At 34.1% G+C, this 20800-nt stretch overlaps 1 protein-coding gene across 4 annotated transcripts in view; it reads right to left on the bottom strand.

Annotated features, from left to right (window-relative positions):
- Positions 1–20800, bottom strand: part of NOVA1 (NOVA alternative splicing regulator 1) — a 146451-nt gene that overhangs the window by 66134 nt on the left and 59517 nt on the right. The gene's annotated exons all lie outside the window — the stretch shown is intronic.

Genomic DNA, 20800 nt, shown 5'->3' with positions numbered 1-20800 from the left:
CAGTCTGCTGAAATTGTAGTCATTTGCAGCTACCAGGAAAGTAAAACTGGATGCTTACTATTATCATACTAAGCATGATTCCCTGAAATTGCATAAAACACACCCTCTTGTTTAGGGGCAAAAACTGCATACCAAGTTGCTCCCATCCTAACCAAATCCACGTGTACTGAAGAGCAGGCTTGAGTACCAAAGCACTCAAGATCTGACAATGTCACTGCTAATGATATAAGAGGCCTAACAATTCTCAAACTTCTCTATCTTCAGAGACTAAAACTCAATTTAGGAATTCATTTATCAATTCAGAGCATTTAAGATTCTACTTTGAGAGAAACAGTATTTTTAAAATAATAGATATAATTTTAGAATTTCATGGGGGTTGAATTTTCATGACAAATTTAAGGCAAAAATTCCTGAAAGTATAAAGCAAATGAATGCCTAATCTGTCATTTTAGATTCCAACATTTAGATTTTACTGCTATTTATACTTTTTCTATCCAACTTCACCAACATTGAAAAATGCCTTCAACTAATGAACTTTCCGTTCATTTCTTCAAATTTATCAAGTGTCTACTGATTGAGCACTGACTTACATGATGATAATTATCAAACTGCATCTAAAATCGAGACACTACAAATATGTAACCATCTCTGCATATGCAAATATTTCAATATCTTTCTTGGCAACAAAAAAGCGAAATACACAACCAATATATTATAATCTACCATATAGTGTGAAGGTTTTAACAAGCAGTGAGCAGCTCAATTCAGAGCTCAGTTTCTAAAAGTCTGTAACAATTCACAACTGCTCTTCTAACATTTTTGTTGATTATACAGGAAAAGGAAATGACTTTCCCCCAGGAAGCCCTGGCTTTTCCTCACAGCTATATCCTCAGTATTGGTGAACGCCTCTTCCCCTTCCAGCTCTGCACTGAAAATTTTTAGCAGAAGTAGGAGTTGGTTAAATTTGTCTTAGACTGAGGTCCATAAAGAAACGGAGTAATGGATTATGGCAATTATGTTGTGCTGTTGAACAGAACTGAAATTCATTATTGTTAGATTTTTATATTGAATAAATATAAAAATATTTCAATACAGAAACATTTTTCATTCAAAAGCACAACATATTTTTCCAAATAAAAAGACACATTGTACCTTTAGAACTATGATGGGAAGACATTTTTATAAATCAGTGGTGTAGGACCTATTCCAATCTACCTCCCAATGCAACAACAGCAAGAAGTCTCTACATACTCAGCACTTTTGAGATACTTCCATTATTTTGTTTGGTATTACAAAAATACTAACACAGTATTTCAAGAATAAACTGTCTAGCCTTTCATGTGTCAAGAAACTGTGCAACCACTTTCATGTACACAGCTGTCCTGTCACATTTTCTTTCAGCACACAGCCCACAGACATGCAACTTCATCCTAATGGCAGTGAGCATAAGTGGGAGCTCAGCAGTTCGAGGAGAAGCAGCAATTATGTTTATCACAGCTCAGGACTTGTTTCCCGCTTTTGAAACCCTGTTTCCTGTTTGTGCACACAAAGCACTAATCTTTTCCCACCACCTGCACAGCAATTCTGCTGCTCCTCAACAGGATTCCCACAGCCTGCAAGTGCCCTACCAGCACCTCAACAATGATCATGCAGCAGGTCTAAATGTGTTCAACTTCTCTCATAGCTTCCATTTGTAATTTTTTTAAAATGGTACAGCAACCTACACAAGTTTTTTTTTAAAAAGAAAAAGATATCAAATCTAAATGGCAAGGATACAAAATGACAGATGAAAAAATTCTCAACACACAAAGCCCAGGCAACCTAACTTAGAAGTCACACAGACTAATTGATCCAAAACACCAATAACTGCAGAAAAAAACCCCATGTAGCAAACTACTCCCTTCTCCAACATGTATTCAGATGGAATTTTATTTTTGGTCACTGCAAGGTCCTTTGTTCTAGTTTCCTGCCTAGATTTCCCCTTTTCCTCTGCCAAGGCAAGCAGTTAAAGTCAGGATGATTAGAAATAAACTTTAGAAGCAGATGTTACTACAGAGTTTATTACATACTGGTAAACAGGGTAATTGTGTGTTTTCCTGACTATATACAATCAATTCCTACTGGAATTAATCCTAGGTAACTATAAAGCAAGAGGAAAACCAAAATAACGAACCCCCCCCTCAAAACATTAATACTGCAATTAACTCTCACTTCTATGGATGTACTACATAAGTTCTAGTAGTTCTCCTTTAGTAATCAGCTGTTGCAGAAAAATTATTTAATTACAACTTTAAGTTTTTGCAATGAAAAGAGAAGTTAAAGTTTCTTAAAGCAGCTTTTATATGTTCATGTAGCAGGCCATTTTAATCACTGGCTGCAATAGCAAATGCCTGATGCACTAATTAAAGAACAAAACGCTAAACCATGTCAACCCATGTTACTAAAAAGTTGGTCCAGAATGTCTGAAATATCATGCACTAGAGTCTAACCATGACTCCCACTGACAAATGCATTATTTTCCTAATTTTAGCCCCACTCCCTTTTACCTCCTAACAGAATACAAGGCATTGCAGTATCTATGCACAGCTGCAAAACATGCAAATTCAGGCTTCCAACTGCAAGTTTTGCACCTTATGGGCTTAATCATTCTGCTGTATCTGTAAAATTTTAAAATATTTGAAGTTCCGTGCTGGCCATCTGACTAAAAAAAATCCTCCAATGGCTATTGCTTCTGCATTTTCTGGTGGGTATGTTAGCGTAATTCCTTCCCAGTGACACACAGCACAAATTTTCAGTTTAATGCATGTTTGGCACATTACATTTTCCTGGGAACAGGAAAGAATTTTGCCTGTGTGCTATACTCTGTTTCAGAAGGAACCTTCTGATGGAAGAGGGCAATTTTTCTTCTCAGTTCCAAAATGGTCTGCGTTTGAAACAATTGGACAAATACAAGCAGAAAAAAAAATCCACCCTATAACCTACCATGAATAATGAGGTAGGCTATTTTTCTGCTTGTTTTTTTCAACAAGGTTCTGCCTCCAGGTATATTCGGCCTCTATTTAAACTTTTAAGTATTCAAAAGTGTTATTTTCTGGTATAAAAGAAAAAAAAAATTAAGACTAGAAGACTGAAGTGTATCTTACGTGTGGGGGTGCAGGTGGAAATGTGGCGAGGGGTGGAGTTGGAACAATAGAGACGACAATTATATGGCATTAAATTGTTCTGAAAATAAAATATTTCCCAGGAGACAGAGAGGGATGGAGTCGGTCAGTAACCGACACATCTACATGGGGAACATGCCTCCTTTTCTGCCCATAGCAGGTCTCTTGGCTTCATCTTTTACACCAGCACAAGTACCCATTTGCCTGCAAAATGAATTAAATAAGCTCAGTGATCAGCTTGCAAACTAATCCTCCTAACGCACTTGAAAAAAAAACATTTTCAAATGGATGAGTGAGCTGATGAGACCTGCTGCAAAGCTGGACAGATGCTACTGATGATGCAAAGAAAGGACTGAAATACATGGCTTCAGGCAAGACTACCTTTTTGGCAGTGACATTTAAATTAACATCAGAGGACCATGAAACCACACCATTAAGCCTCTAGGGACAAAAACCTCAGTTTCAGTTCCTTAATTTACGCGTTCTTTATGTTTCTCTCTACAGAAGGATGAAGTGTTAATTACTATTCCAACCAGTCCTACTTGAACTCGCTCAATGTCTCACCTACCTGAAAGAGAAGAAAGATATAACGACTATTTGCTACCTTATTTATTCTCTGAGCAGAGTGACTCTCAGCCATACTGCATCATTAAAAATCTCACTTGAAAAGATAAAATGTAACCGTTCAAGAAAGATCTTGCAATAGCCCAGAAGGAAAACTCTCTGGTTTGCAGCATATTCCAGTGATGCACTAGGAATATGTAATTTTAATAGAGTATGCTTTAATCTGATTCTTAACAGTAGGTGGAATATTGGCCTTTTAGAACTGCAAAAAAAAGTAATAAATTCTAACTTATTGTGCACGCTCAGTGTTGCACTTAGCCTGATTTGTAGGGAAATCAGATTATTAGAGATGACTGCAAGCATTTGTAGATTGTCTTTGACAGCTTTAAGTTACTCTGACACCATAGAATGCAATAGAGGAATATTGCAGAATAAGTAGATAAAGACAATTTTTAAAAATATGTTGAGTATGAAAGAATAAAGACTGGATGATTGCTAAAAAAGTAGGAAGATAAAACTACAATGCATTATTAGTTAAAAGCTACATTTTCACTTGAGGTATTTAAGGATTTTTACAGAACAGCATATTCAGTTAGGTTTTCACCCAATTCAATAAATAATAAAAAAGCCCTCACAGGATCCTTCTGGTTCTTTTGAAGCACTGTGCAAGAAAAAAATTACCATGGAAACAAGAAGCACAAAACTGTGATAAAAACTAGAAAAAAATACCACTGTTTCTCAGCAGTGAAGAAAAATACTGACAAGGGTAACAGTAACTAATTAACATCAGTCTTTCAAATATTTATTTACATGAGTACATGTTACACATTTATTCAAATGAATCCCCCCCCCAAAAAACCCCCAAACCCTCCCCCCCCAAAAAAAAACCCCAAAACAAAAACAAACCCCCCCCAAAAAAAAAAAAAAAGACCAAAAAAAAAAAACCCCTCAGTGTGCAAATTACTTCTCCAAGGCGGAAAAAATACCAAAACAAATTCAAAATATACAGGACTACAAGACTTGTAATTACTGCATAAGTGCTAAACACTGTTGGAAACAGATGTTCATCGTGCATATGTTTCTTTTTATAGTATTTTGTTTCTCATATCATGTATGTATTTCAGAGAATCACAGAAAGCTACAAGAGGCCTCTGGAGATCACCTAATCCAAGCCCCTGCTCAAGCAGGATCAGCTACAGCAGACCATCAATTTCAGAGCTGCCTTTTTTACAAACAACAGACCTTGTTCATTTCGGAATCAGCTACTTGGTTAAATAAAGGTGAATACATCAAAAAAGGCCATCATGTACAAGAAATAAACTTACTGTAAATTGTAATTGCTATTTAGATACCTTATCATATGGGAAGAGGGGGAAAAAACCCTAAAATTTGGAGGCGGACAGGGGGATGGTAAAAGTTCATTTTGATGAAAATCATTTATGTTTTTTAAAAAGTCAGGTAAGAAAGTCCCTGGAATAATGTGACTTTCAGCTTTCTGGAATTATTTTTTTCATATTATAAAAATGCACCTGTCACTTATAGAATGAATTTATTATAAACTGATTAGCTGTATACTGATATACTATTAAAAATAAAACAAAAATATAACCACTCTATTTTTGCTTTCTCCTATTTTTCTGGGCAAATGGATACTGTGGACAAATCTTTAACACACATATCCAAAAGGCATTTACATTTCAGCATTTCTGTGTAACATTTCAAACATGCAATGTTTTCTTCTTAATGTATTCAATCAAAGTAATTCTGAATGTCTGCATTCCCTTGCTTTATTTCTGAATCAGCTGTCTCATTTTCTTTAGTTTTGATTCTCTTTGTCACTTTTACATCCATTTACATGCTGCCTCTACTTCAGTTTCTTATTCTTAGTGGTTTCCCAACTTTGTCGAGTTTAGTTTTTCTGTGGTAGTTTCCTGCCTATTTTTTTAGAGGACTAAATGAAATATTTTCACCATGTAATTTGTTTTTCATTACCATCCTGGCCTTTTACTATCAGTCATGAACAATGACTAATTTGCTTATCCCATAAGCACCTGTATATTTCTTCCAACATTTGTTCTTTTATATTTTTAAAGAACTTACAAGTAAAAAGAAACAAAATTAAAAACTTGCATTAAATATCTGTTGCCATAATTTTTACTATCTGATGTGTTGTTTTATGACATCTGTCATAGCTAATTTTTGTCTAAATAACCTTCTCATATATTTGTGTCTCCTCTTCCCACTTACTCCACAATCAATCTGTATTTTGCTTACCATTTAAATAGAAAATTCAGTGTGGCTGATTTTATCACAACTGTCTTTGGGACAACCTGCTCTAGGACTAGAACAAGCACAATGAGACATTTTCATAACACAGGTCAAGGAATGGTACTCTTGCTTCAGAGCCTCTTTTTATTGATTTGTGTCAACAAATCCCCAAACATCAGCATTTCTCCACTTAGATTAAATTGTAAGGGATGTTTGAATGGATAAGCACTGCTAAAGGCATAATCCAAAACAGAACTCTTCTAATGAGTTCAGCGGACTCTGCATTAAACACTATGTCTAACTACAGACTGTTAATCGCTATGCTTAATAACAAGACCAGATATAAACCCCACAACCACTGTCCTAAGAGATTCAGTTTAAATTAAATGCTTCTTAATTTAATGCAGTACAATTTTTTTGTGTGTGTACTCATGTTGAGAGTGGTTTGGTGATACCTTTATATCATATATTCACACTGCAAAGCAACCCAGGTAACCCTTGCAGCTCCTTTTATAAACAAATAGATGGGTGAGTTGAGATTACTGAAAAATAAAACCAGCTCATATACCAGGATGGCATTCCCCCTTAGAGATAACTGTACAATTTCTAATTTTTGTTTAATATTATATACCCATGGTAAACACCCTAAGAGGTTCAATAAAACTGTCTGCTAGTAAAAAAGCAAAACAAGTATAAAATTGGAAAAACATCATAGAATGATCCAGCTTACTAGAGATGCTCTCACTTGCACAGACACACATACAGGTATATAAAATTGTAATAGATTTTTTTTGGGTTTTTTTTGTCAAAGTAAATAAAAAATCTGCCAAGCTCAGACAGTTTTGGTATGAGGAAATACTATTCACAACCACTATATAAATATGGTGTCAATAAGATCAGGCAAAAAAAAAATTAAATCACCTAAAGATTACACATTTTAAAGCTGAGTATAAATAAAACATTGATTATAGTCATGGCTGAAATTTATATAAAGGAGACAAAATCTAGTGCACTCTTCCTTTGATCCTATACTTTGTCATCAATAATGAAGATTTATCCATTGGAAATCCTGACCATGATTCTCATTGCATATTCTTCCTGTATTGATATGATCTGGAAAATATCTTCACTAAATAAAAAGTTTCTAGAGAATCTAAAGTTAAATTCAAAATTGTAATACACAAATTCATCATCTGTATGCATAGATATTGCTCAGATTAATTTGATTAAAAAAAAGACAAAAAATCCAAAAGCCTGCTTTCCATGTTATAAAGAGGACTTACCAAAAAAAGTTATTACTATCCAGACAAAGATGCTATGAAAGGATTTGAAATCAAAACACAAGAAGACTGCACTGGAAACACGAATGGAAAACCACAACCAGCCTGATGCAGTGCCAAGCAAAGCAATAAATCAGACTTAGGCCAAACCACACTCCAGAGAGTTTTAATTTATACCATAAACAGAAAAAGTTTAACAGGTTTTGGCCTATGCCAAGTGCTTTGATCTATCAAGAAGGCTACACACATAGATATAAAAGCATTTATATTGTTTCATAAAATATGAAACATTATATCAAATGACTATACATAAAAGCCACTCCAGGTTTGGGGTTTTTTTTATAAACTAAAACAATATATTTAAGTTGAAGTTCTCCTAGAAGTTCTAGACACACAGAATTTCCAATAATTGTTTTTTAGAATATAATCAAAGCTGTAGAAAAATACTGTCCTTTCACAGATGGTAATTACAAAGGAAAACATGAGCCCATGTTAATTTAGCTTTCAAAATATTCTGCAGCCTATTTTCAATGTAGAAAAATACACTGAATTTCATATTCAATAACCGAATTATTCTGTTTTAATAGCAAGATTATTCAAAAAAAGTGAAACAAACTTGGAGGAAAAAATCTACTAAAAGCACTTCTCTAGGGTTTTTATGATCTTAAGGTATTTTTTTCATAAATTTTATATTTCTAAAAACATAATGCCAACTGTGGTATCTGAAAGGAAATCATTATCACATATACAGATGTTTTAGAGGAAATTCCTCTTTAAGTATTCTCTTTGATGTGATTGTGCTCCCGAATAATCACTGCAGTCTGGAGCCAGAAGACTCAAAAGCAGACTGGTGAGTGAGTTAAGAACAGAGTATGCTGAGTAGCAGAGCTTAGACTCACTGAACATTGCTCTGCTACAAAGTAGGAAACAGTGCTAAGGAAACAGAATGAAATATACAATTAACCTTTAGTGGTTATCTCCAACAATGCCAACACCACAGCCTTTTAAAATCAAATCAATACTGTAATCACACAGCAATATAAACACACTTTTAATATGATGACTCTGACTAGTGTTCCTAAAGTCAATTTTAGTGGTTTCCACTACACAATTTGTTTGGTTTTCACATTGAATTTTGTTTATAGGAACACATTATCATCTATTGGAAATAATAGTTTCTCACTCCCAAACATTTTATTACAAACCACAGAGGAATGTTGTCTTTCCTAAGGCAAAGAAGAAAACAACCACACATGAGCAGCACATGTTTTTCAAGTTAAAAATCCTGCATAAGACTTCAGTCCCCACTACAATTAAAGCACTATGCTTAATTTTGAGATGACATCTCAAACTAAAATTTCTTAGAGCTTTTGTTTCACCAGGACTTTGCATAGAGATAGAACCTTGGACATAAAAATATATAGCAAAAATTAATCTTAGAGTGGCAGTTTTCTTGATAGTTTTCTAGATTTCCTTCCATACAACTAACTGTATGAAAACATAATTAAGAGATACTTGGGCAGTGCATTAGTATCTTAAATATAAACAGAGAAGATGTGTCCAGAAAGTAAGAAGACAGCATCTCAGAGTGACAAATAATCAGCTGGGGAGGACATTAACTCATTTATGACTTGTCAATAATGGAAAATTCTCATTTGCAATACTATTTTACAATAGGATAATGAGAATAAATAATCAATAAGGAGAATGTGACCGGAGAAACATTAGGAATTCATTAATATTCAACTCGTGTAAAAATTGGTTATTGTCCTTCTCTATAAAAACAGCTGTAGGATGCTGAAGCATCCTCTTGTAGAACCCAGGTATTCTAAACTTACTATGTAGACAAAGAATAAGTAACTAGCAATAAGCAAAAATGTTTGTAAAGCTCAGAAACACATCTGCATAACTGTGTCACTGATGATGAGAATGAAACTTGGGTATACAATGCAGATATCACATGCTTGCACACTTTTTCTTCTCAAGAGCTGGTAAAGAAAATCATAGACTCAACTTTGCTTCAGAAAGAATGGGAATACATGGAATCTGAGTAGCTGAATATAAGGTCTACATAACCTACTCAACCAGACAGGAAGAAATGTGCAGAAATTAGAATAGGCAGGTAGACAATGACATTTGGAGCCTTTAGCCATTAGAGATCCTGGAGCAACAGTTACAAAACACAGATTTACTGGTCACAAGCTACTGGAAAGTAGCTGGAATACTTGCTCAGATCTAGGCACTACTGTATTTCAGCTGCTTATATCCTTGCAGAACTGAAGTAGAAAGAGAAACTACAGGTTTTTTTCTGACAAAATATTCACATATTTAAAGAAACCACACATGAAAAAATATCAACAAGCAAATATGTAAATAACAGGGGAAAATAGGCAAAAGAATATTAGGCAAGAGAAAATTGGGCAAAAAAATAGAGCTTGAGTTTTTCCTGATTTTCTTTCAGGATGTTTTATGGATGGATCAGTAGAGCAGTCTAAAAGCCTACCTTGAAATTTGTCAGAAACTGGTCCCCTGACCTAAACATATTTCACTATCTTGAGTATGAATAAAAAGAGTACAATATGTTACCTAGCTGTTTCTCAAAAACAAAACTCTGCATTCACAAGCAATGAAGATTAAAAGAAATTCAGATCAACAGTTAGGTTTCAGGAGAAAACAGATTATATAATTTAAGTATCTTTCATCTAGTTTCTCATTCAGTGTTCTTATTACACAACACACTTTAATTAGCAGCAAGCTATATAGCTTTCCACACTAAAAAGTGAATACTGGCAGGAGAAAGCATTTAGGGAAGAGAATGTTTTCTTAGAATAATAATGCTTTAACTTACAAAATGCATCTAACCACAGCATACAGACTCATTGGGTGGTATGTCCCTTCCTGTTCACCTATTACAGGTTTAGACTAGACTAGAACAGTGTCATTTGGAGTATAAAGATTAATTTAGCAAAGGTTTTAAAACTCCTAAACAATTCTCCACACTCCACTGCTCAAAAACAGGTAAAAGAGAATATTTTTAAAAAATCAGAGGAATTTCTACAGAAGAAAACAAGACAGTATAACACTAACCAAGATACATATATTGCATTTTACAGGACCTTGTGAAAGGTTCATACATGGAGAAACAAAGTATTCAAAACAAAGCAAGGGTTAGGTATGCATGAGGAAACCAATTCAATTATGAACAAAGTATCATTTAACATTTTCATAGAACTGAGGAAAAATGTGGCAGCTTTCTTCTTCAGTCTTGACAAATCTCTTCTGCCCTGACCACATGCTAGTGATTTACACTTCCGAAGTCATAATGTCATCAAAATGAACCTGTCTTTTTTCAATGGAAAATCTATTTTACCTAGGCAGAAATTACTGAATGTCCCAACACAACTCCTATTAGTAGTGAGATATAAATAGTAGAGCTTTAAATTACACCTATATTATTTTTAGTATTGGAGGGCTTGTGTTTAGAATATTACATGCTCTAATGGTTCTTCAGCATCAGAATCTGATGAATGACTTCATTGGGAAAACTGAAGCACATAGATTTTACTGTGAGAAAAAAGCTTAATGTTACCAAGATTGTTATCTCTCCAGTAAAGATGAGGTCTGGAATTCAGTGTGGAGATTACAGTCACCACAACAGTATGACATGCACTGGAAAATTCAGAAGCTGTCACAAGTGGTGTAGTGAGTGATTTGAGGTTCCCCTTAAAGGACAAGCAGACTGAAGACATCCTGCATCATCTCAGCTGGCTTTCCAGGTGTTACAAATACAGAAAACACACCTGATGCCAGGGTATCCACTATTTGTTCTGACAAAGGACTTGCTCCAGATAATTTTCAACAACAGATCACTGGAAAACTGAAAGCAGTGTGTCTCATTCTTTTTATCTTTAGAGAAACAGCAATAACAACAGAAGACGTAGTGCTATCAATTCTCAAGTCTGGGTGTACATGAAAATAGATTCAGCTTCCTTGAATGGACATTTCTGAAAGGCATAAATTACAAAAGTTATTCTAAGTAAAATTTTTACTTTTCTCAAAAATGCTTTAGCAAGTTTTCAAAATCCACTGAAAATCAAAAATGTTACTTGAGGCATAAACTTTGAAAAGGATTCCTATGTAGCAGTGAAGAAGATAAATTATTATTTAAGTCTCTCTGGATGCCATGTGAGAGCCTAATGTCTGTAGGGACAATTTTAATAAACAATAACAATAAGATTCTCATGGCGGGGGGAAACTAAAGAGACAAAAATTAGACTTTAAGTATGCAAATTAATATTGCAATAACCTCTGAAAATGTGACAATAAAAATTCTACAAAGCAAATGCTGAAAGGAATTCAAGTAAACTGGCTCTATTTCTGATAATCCAATGGTACCAACCACAAAAAGAAACACTACAAAGACACACAGATGGTAGAAAAAACAGGTCAGATTACCTATGGAAAAGTTGTTTTAACCAAAATAAGCACAAAGCAATAAACAAATATAGAATATTTTCACTGTAAAAAAAACCATTAATGATGTATAACAAATTTACAAACATATTCCTTATGTTTTTGATGGGCTCTGGTAAACATTATTACTTGGATTACACTAAAACAAACAAGCATAATGTATACAGAAACCAGATCAGCAAGAATTTTTATACTACCAACTTTCAGACCAACTACCAATTTCTTGAAAGCTCAGCGTACCACATCATCTGCAGCAAGTTTCAAGACTGCTAACAACAGTAATACTCAAACCAAAATAGAAATGTTCATGAGATGTGGAAAAATCAAGTTCCAAAACCTATTATGGACTTGTTCAGCATATTATCTCACATGTTCCTCCAAAAAAGGAAGCCCAAAAATGTTCTGTTAGCTATTGGAACAGCTACATAAGTAGAGGATTTTTTTCTAGCATATGAACCACCACAAGTCTGCTAACAGAATAAGCATATATTTAACTACATATATGCACCTGAACTATTCCTTCTTCAGAACTGATAAACAGAGATAAAAAAATCTCTAGTAGATAAAATTCATAAATATGAAGCTCATAGCCTCAACTATGACAATTCTTGGTCATCAAGATCAGCTGGCAAGGACCATCATTCTCAGTTAATTTAGATGGTTGTTCTCATTTTAAAAAGCAAGACGATAAAGAATCACAGAAAGGGTTGGCTTGGAAAGGAATTTAAAGATCATCTACTTCCAAACCCCCTGTCATGAGCAAGGACACTTTCCACGATGCCCTATCCAACTGGGCCTTGAACACTTCCATGAATGGAGCATCCACCACTTCTCTGGGCAATCTGTGCCAGTGCCTCACCACCTCCACAGAAAAGAATTTTTTTACTATCAAGCCTAAACCTGTGTTCTCGCAGTTTGAAAACTTTCCCCCTTGTCCTGTCACTACATGCTCTTGTAAAAAGTCCCTCTGCAGCTTTCTTGTAGCCCCATTTAGGTGCTGGAAGGGCACAAGAGGGTCACCCTGAGCCTTCTCTTCTCCAGGCAAAACAACCCCAACTCCCTCAGTGTTTCCTCAGAGGAGAAGTACTCCAGCCTCTGATCATCTTTGCAGCCCTTCTCTGGACTTCAACAAATTTATGTCCTTCTTGTGCTGGTGACCTCAGCCAGGAAGGAGAGGATTTTTCAAATTGGCTACTGGAAAAAATCCTTGTACTGTCCTGACAGCTGAGCCACGCCATAAATTGTTCAGGGGTGGCTGGCAAAGGAACAGAACGCTCTGCCACAGGAAGGACCACAAGTTCCAGTAGCAGAGCCACACAGTTCAGTGCCCAAGGACACACTTGGGCATGCTCAAATTTGCAGACACAGCCCAAGATACAAACTTTTTCTCCCCATCCCCCCCTTTCTTTTTTATAACTGGAAAGGGGATTATCTCAGCAGTTAATTATGATGCTGAGATCCTCGGGGTCATCTTGGTGGTTATATCACCTTCTATGGAGGTTCACATATTCAGGTTGTGCCTTTAGACATGTACAGCCTCAGTTATAGTTCAGTGGCCTTGACTATTTTAACTCTTTTCTTGGGAACGTTCACAAGGGATCACCACTATTATTCCAAAAGAAAAATGGCAACTCCTTACATTACCCCTGATATAATAAGTGTTTTTGTTTTCTTTAGGTATTTAAATAGGCATTCAATTCCATAATAAATTATCCACAAGATCTCTATAATGGATTCCTTCCCTCCCCCCGTGCTGCCCTTGCATCTTAGTTCCTGGGATCATAGGTTTCCTTTCCCACTCTTGGAATGCCATCTGGTGTGAAAATGAAGACTTCTGACAGCCATGCTATGAAAAAAAAAAAAGAATCCTATTTAATAATGAATTTGAAGGCACAGAAAAACTTTCCTTTCCTTCCAAAATGGCTTTTCAACTATCACAATTATGATTATTACTTTTCATTCCTTTCTTAGGATTGCAATATTTTTTCTCCCTATTGGTATTTGATCCTTTTAAAGGCTGAACACATTCTTTGGATATAATAAATGAAATAGGCATTTTTTTTGTTGACATGAAAAAAATAGTGATCATCTGCTGTATCTGGAAAAATACTAGCAGATGCAATAATTTTTTTAAGCAAGTTGTGGAGCAGAAAAAAACCTAAAAATTACAGTTAAAAAATCAAATACTTTTGTTAAGCATCAAAATAATGGAAAATAAAACTGAAATTTCTTCCTAAATGAAAACTGTAGATACCTCATCCCCTCACAGAAAACAATTATAATTTTCCTGATTCATACAATCATGACTCCTAGGGTATTTCTATAGTAAATACTGGGTTTCCTCTAATACATTAACATGCTGCCCCTACCACGAAACACATTTTCTTACACCACTTCAAGTCATGAATTCTGATTAATTACTACTTCTTTTCAGAAGCAGGACCTTGGTTTAGAAGAAAAACCACCATTCTATGTGCTGTAAAAGCATGAAAAGAGATGGTCTGCTTCTTCTACAGTACAGTAATAACCAAAAGTCAAATATCTGTAGATAATAATAAGTAAAAGCATTAAAGGTTTTTGCACACAGATACCACAGAGAATTGCACATACACAGGAAGAACAAGATCCAAACAAACCTACAAACTGACACTTGGATGAAGTACTAGAAAAAGAAGTCATAGCAGCTACTTTGAGATGAAGTAGTAATGCTACCATTAAAGTAGGTGCATTTTTAGGCCTATTTCTTCAATGCATACACCCTAAAAAAAAAAGAAAATGGGAAAAAAAGAACATACAGTCATATCTATTATGAACATGACTCAGAGTTCATCAGCTTTTACATCCAGGACCACAGGGTCATCCTAATTCACCAGCACAGCCTGATATGGCAATAAACAAGTACCAAGTTTGCAAATTTAAGAACTCATTTGAACTGACAGGATGCAGAAGAAAAAAATTCAAGGCACATAGTCAAAGATTTATCTACACTGGCTAGACAGAGTATACAGGTTTTATTAAAACTGACAAGTTTTTGAATTTCCCTGTATTCTCTTTTGTTTTACATTTAGAATTTTCCTTCCAACAATTTGTGATGCCCCTACCTTCATAGACATTGACAGACATGAATCTTAGGTAGACATCTGATTCTGTAATTTTTAAACTATTGAAAACAACAGATTTACATTTATGAAAAAAATTATTTCAACATTCCCTATTTTTGGCTTAATCAATGCTCTTTGTGCTTCAGTTCAACCACACTGACAAAGGGAAAGGTCTGGAGCAGAGTTATAAAAACAATTTTCCCTCCTTAACTGGCAGCTGTTTTTAGAGTACTCAGTCCATGTCAATAAACTAAAGGAAGTTCATTGGGGTGTCACCAAGGCAGTTAAGGGTATGAAGTACCTGCCCTTAAGAGGGAAAGTTGAGGCAACTTGGCCTCTTTCTTCAAGATTGGAGAACAGGCAATCCTTCCTTCAGAAGGACTGCAAAACAGGTCCTTAACAACAATAAAGTTATAAAAAAGATTAACTTAAGCTCTTTCCAGTGATTTATGGTGGGAGGACATCATTGAAACAAGAGTTCTAATTCAACTTAAGGAAAAACCTTTTCCTCAGGAGAACTTGCTTGCACTAGAAAATGTTGCAGAAAAGCTGCACAGTAAGATAAAGCCACCAGCAATACTGTCTGCCTGCACTGCTGACCCTGCCTGAAGAAAGAATTTGGAACAGAGATCTTCTGACACCCCTCCCAAACTGAATTACTCTATAAATTGGGTTCAGAGTTTTCTTAACTTACTGTATTTAATTTTGTTCTTGCATGGATTTAGTTTCTGTGCCATCATCCCCACTTTTTCTAAAGGAAATTCAGTGTACTGCAGCAGTCTTTCTTTCCATATTCTGATAAAACCTCTCCCTCCTCTACAGGGCAAAGGTTTTTCTCATAGCATCTATACAAATATGATTTGTGAAAGTGAAACTGATTATTACTAGGAACTCAGGCTATCAATCTTCCTTTTTTAGCTGTGCAAATATAATGTTGAAAGTCATCCAGCAATAATTTTTAATGTTTTGACATCTCCTGGTTTTTAGGTTATTGCTGTGAAGAAGGACTTCTATATCAATACAAAGGCATTTAATCAGATGACATAGATAAACTCATTTTAGAGAAGTGCAAGGTGAATCCTTGAATCTAAGTTACTTTTAAGGCAACAGATTATAAATAAATTGTAACTTTTTTGATAACAAACCCCGTTGTCAGTGTCAGTAACATATTTTTCAAATGTGGAAATATAGTATAAAGAAACACTGGCATAGCAGGTATTAGACAAAGTAGAATAGTCTAAACTATATGCTATTGCCCAAATGCAAAGTTTTATTTTGACAAATTTGTCATACAGACACAATACTACAAAAAGTAAAAAGCCAAAATATTTAGAAGAGTCCTGAAAAAAAATTTCAACAAGCTACAGCTACAATAGCAAAACAAAAAGGTATAAAAATCATCAGGACTAGAAACCAAACAAGTTTTCTAATTAGCATTATAATAAGTATTAGAATTAGTAAATAATTCACATGGCTTTAAAAAAAGGGGAAAAAATCAGTAAAAATTATATGCAAACAGTAAAATAACAATAATTGTCTTGCTGGAAAAAATATTTTTAAAGGTTATTATATTAGCTATACTAGATACTATAAATACAGTATTTACCCTTAGGCACAAAAGAACTCTTTAATTTTACAGGTTTTATGACGTAATATAGAAGTGTTTCTTACTTTCTATCAGTATTTAGATTTTAGAATTAAATTTTTTAAGGGAAGTTTACTTTTAAATTATATTTTCTAGATTGTCTCAAGCAGCTTTTGTAGAATTATTACCAGAAAAGATGAGATCATAAAAAGAAATACAATACCTATTAAAGTGATTCTAGGAAAGACTGCAAGATTACTCTATAAAAACTTTGAGGGAATTTTGTCAGATTTGAATGCAATCTGCACTGCAGTGGTAACAAGGTAAGAATCATGCCAGATATACTAAAACGTGAACAATTTCTGACTACAGACTTTCATAGTACACAGAAGTAACACATATTAGAAGACAAAGCTGCTCCACCATGTAGATATATGAAGAATATGTCATACAGTTCTGACTATATATGTTCCAAATTATTTCCTACATGTTCTAAAATTTGAAGATTCAGTGATGTCATGGTAATTACCTATCTCCTTTCAAAACAGTTTTCAAAAATGTCCTTTCCAAAAGCTTATTTGGAAACATAACTGCTACAGAATAAGAAGAAAAGCTCTTGCATGGAAGAATTAATGAAATAAAGGGGGGGGAAAGCTAAACTAACCATTCTCACAACAGAGAGAGACCATGCAGAGTGTTATATGCATATGTAATCAAAAATCTGGAAAATGGGAGCAGACATCAGTGCTGAAGATTCAGTCAATTTGAGGATGGTTGTTAAGCAATGAAGACATATGTCATAGTGAAGAACCACAGAAGGGTCTCAGAATGAAGTGACTGTATAAAAGAATAGCAAATGTCATTCCATGTACACAAATGTGATGTACAAAGGAGAGAAAGCAATTCTAATTTCACACAGAAAAACAATGGACTCAGAACTGTCCATTATTTCACCCCTTCAAGTGTGAAATTCTGGACTATGATATAAGAAAAAGTTGACTCAGTTTTAACAGCCAAAGAAAAAATCAAATGTTAAGAATTTCTAAGAAAGGAATTTAAACCAGAAAAGGGTGTGAGATGACATATGATGACACAAATGTGTGTTTATATGTGGAAACTGTCTTCAACTGTGGTCCCTCCCTTTGTCTCCAAATTAAGCATTACAACTGGAGAAGATTCAGAAAACACAATTAAAGCTATAGGCTGGCTTCTAACACAAGGACTAAGGTAAGCTTACACCTCTCAAAATCTGGAAATGACTTGTGCTAAACGTCAAATATCTTCAAAATCATGAAGGCAGAGGAAACAGACTGATTCAACCTCTCTTTAATACAGGAAGTTTCATGGAGAAAGGTTGAAAAATGCATTAAAGGTGGATCTTTTGCAAGTGCTCATTACTAAGTAGTAGAGCTTCAGTTACCTTTGTATACTTTCAAAGCATACTTTGTATACTTCACTTTCTCACAATTGGACTTGCAATTGGCATATTTCTGAAGGGAAAAATCTTCAAAAACTTATACGGATTTTAATCAGAGATTTCAGCAGAACACAATCTGTTTATGTATTCACCTGTACTGCAACATACGCAATAAATACAGATATTCAAGTTCAACACATGGCATGGTCCTTCCTGAATACTGAGCTTTCTTCCTTAGAGAAAGCAGAAATCATTATCCAGACTGAGTAAGCCATTATTGAAATACAATTTTTATTTTACACATTGTCAGACCTTGTGTTGAAAACATAACTCAACACATGAAGTGTAATTTAAGGGATAATTATTCCGAACATCAGATTTCATTAATCAGAACAAGGTCATTGCAAAATTGATCAGGACAGACATTATGTCTTCTAAGTCATTACACAAGAAGATAGAATTGAGGAATCAAGATATATCTCTGTAACAGATGACAGAGAATGTAAAGTATGAATGCAGAGAACCTGAGTGCCATTCCACTTACACAGGTCAGAGATATTCTCTCTTTTCATTTGGCTAGCAAGAACTTTTTAAGCTACCCTGAGTTTGAAGGAAGTTCTACCTATGTGAGTGTATTCTAAAATAGAAATAACTTTAATACATCAAGAAAACAAAATAGGATACAATTGTCATTGAAACAATGAGAATTTTAAAAAGTTGATGCTATGATTAGCAGACAGGCAAATATCACTCACACAAATATGACCACAGAAAACATAATATGCTGTAACTGCTTGAAGTTAACTAAAAGCAAATCTGTAAAAAGGTTTTTAAATGTATTAAATATTCAGCTTAATGACTACAAACAGAATGTAAATGTAAGCATCTCAAAGAGTTACAGTAAATATACGCTCATATGAAATCCATAAATGACAGTTATTTCTACCTAAGAATTAGTTTTTCAATACTTATATCAAGTACACTGCTTTTGAAAGAAAATCTGAATGTTATAACAAAAAAAGTCTGCACAAAGTTGTATAAATGCACTGCTTATAACAACACTTAAAATATTCTACTCTATTTACAGCTACTAATTTACCAAAGTACCGAAAAAGAAAGAAAAGAAAATTAAAACAATATAAGTACACTCAAAAACAACATTTCCATTTTACAAGTAACAGAATTTTATTAAATTTTGCATGGAAATACCCATTCCTAGTGGAATTCCTAGTTAAAACAAATCTTTGAGATAATATACAATACTTCACTAAAAGTTAGTAGATTCTTTATTTTCTATATCTAACAGTTTATGAACCCTTTCTTATCAGATTCTGTCATCTATACAAAATACACCCATCCAGTGTTACATAATGATAAAAACATTCATCTGGTTTATATTAACAATTGTTTACCTTTGTCATCAGGCAGTTTATTTTAGATTTATTTGCTGAAAACAATAAACGTCATGTTGCCAACTACTTCAAAAGCATTTTCCTGTAGTTAACTTTCTTATCTACAGATTATTTTTGCCTTCTCACACACTCCCCGCTATGTTTCTTGGTTCATTCTTTATGGTCCTGATGCATTGTTTAATTTAGCTACAATAAAGAACCTATAAACTCCATAATTTAAACATGTTAATTTCTGTTAAAAGTCTGACAAAACAAGCACTTGGATGTGATTTTTATAGAATAAATACAATTCTATATAACTGTTTTAATTTTTTGTTATGCAGCATTGGATGCCACGATCAAGTAAATAAAAAAGATTATTAATTATTCTGTTACTTCACTAATGGTTACTGTAAAAATCTCAGTTCACTAATATTTGGGTGCAACATAAGCTAAATCTGTTTACCAATTTTGTACCAATCAGAAATAGAAATGAAGCTAACTAATTGTAAAAATGGCAATCACTTAAAATACCATAATTAAAAGTAATTACATAAGGTTTTACCTAATGAAATAATAATAATGTACTAGGAGGATTTATCAATAGAAAATCTTTATAATTTTTATATATTAATGCATTTCACAAACTATGGAATCGTTCTTGATCAACTGACACCTTAATTGTCCATTTTAAGTTTTAATGCCTGCTTGAACTCTAGTCACAGTGAGACTTCCCAGTGGAGTAAAATCTTAATGTCCGCATAGCAAGTATGATTTTTGTGTTCTGGATCTTTAGCAAGTGATTTAATAAATAGAATTTTTGTTGTCTCATATTTCAGTCAGTCCTGAAGTAACAGCAAACTGAGAAACCATCCTAGCCTAGTTCTCCTGAAGAGACTTGCTAAATAAATATTAACAAATTAAGCCTTATTGAAAACCCTATCAAAGAAATATTGTTCATACTATAATTAGTTTATAAACAAGTACTTTTTATAATTAATTGAGAACTTGTGTATGAGCATAAATTTAGCAAGAAATTTTTCTTTTTGTAAATGATTGAGTCTTTAAAGTCATACTTGGCTTTCAGGAATGACAGGTAGAAAGCCAACTTCAAAAAACAGAGCCTCTATTGAAACCTGATGAAGCAATTTCACAATGCCACCTGTCAGGATAGTGCTCCCATAGCACTTCAAATATTTTGAAGTGGGATGAACAAAGGCATTAGAAAGGAAGAAGAGCTCTTTCAGTTAAACCACAATGATTGTCAGTTAAACACATATGATTAACATCCCACACTGCGTCATACCAGATAGACTGTTAGAAAAGTTCTTAAGATACTAAGATATTATCTAAAAGTAGTATATTCTAAAGTCAGAATGTTTTTACTAAGACATTTCCATGTGTACCTTCCTCTGATTTCAACAAAAGTGCTAACAGTTATCAACTAGCAACAAGTTCAGAGAGCAGACACATTTAATTTAACTCATATTAAAAAACATCTGTCCCCTGATGCCCAGACCTCTTTCTTCTAATGGAAAAAAAAAAAAAGAAAAAAGGGAA

Source organism: Passer domesticus, chromosome 6, assembly GCF_036417665.1.
Source record: "Passer domesticus isolate bPasDom1 chromosome 6, bPasDom1.hap1, whole genome shotgun sequence".
NCBI classification, from domain to species: domain Eukaryota; kingdom Metazoa; phylum Chordata; class Aves; order Passeriformes; family Passeridae; genus Passer; species Passer domesticus.
This window is presented reverse-complemented; position numbering and strand designations above follow the sequence as displayed.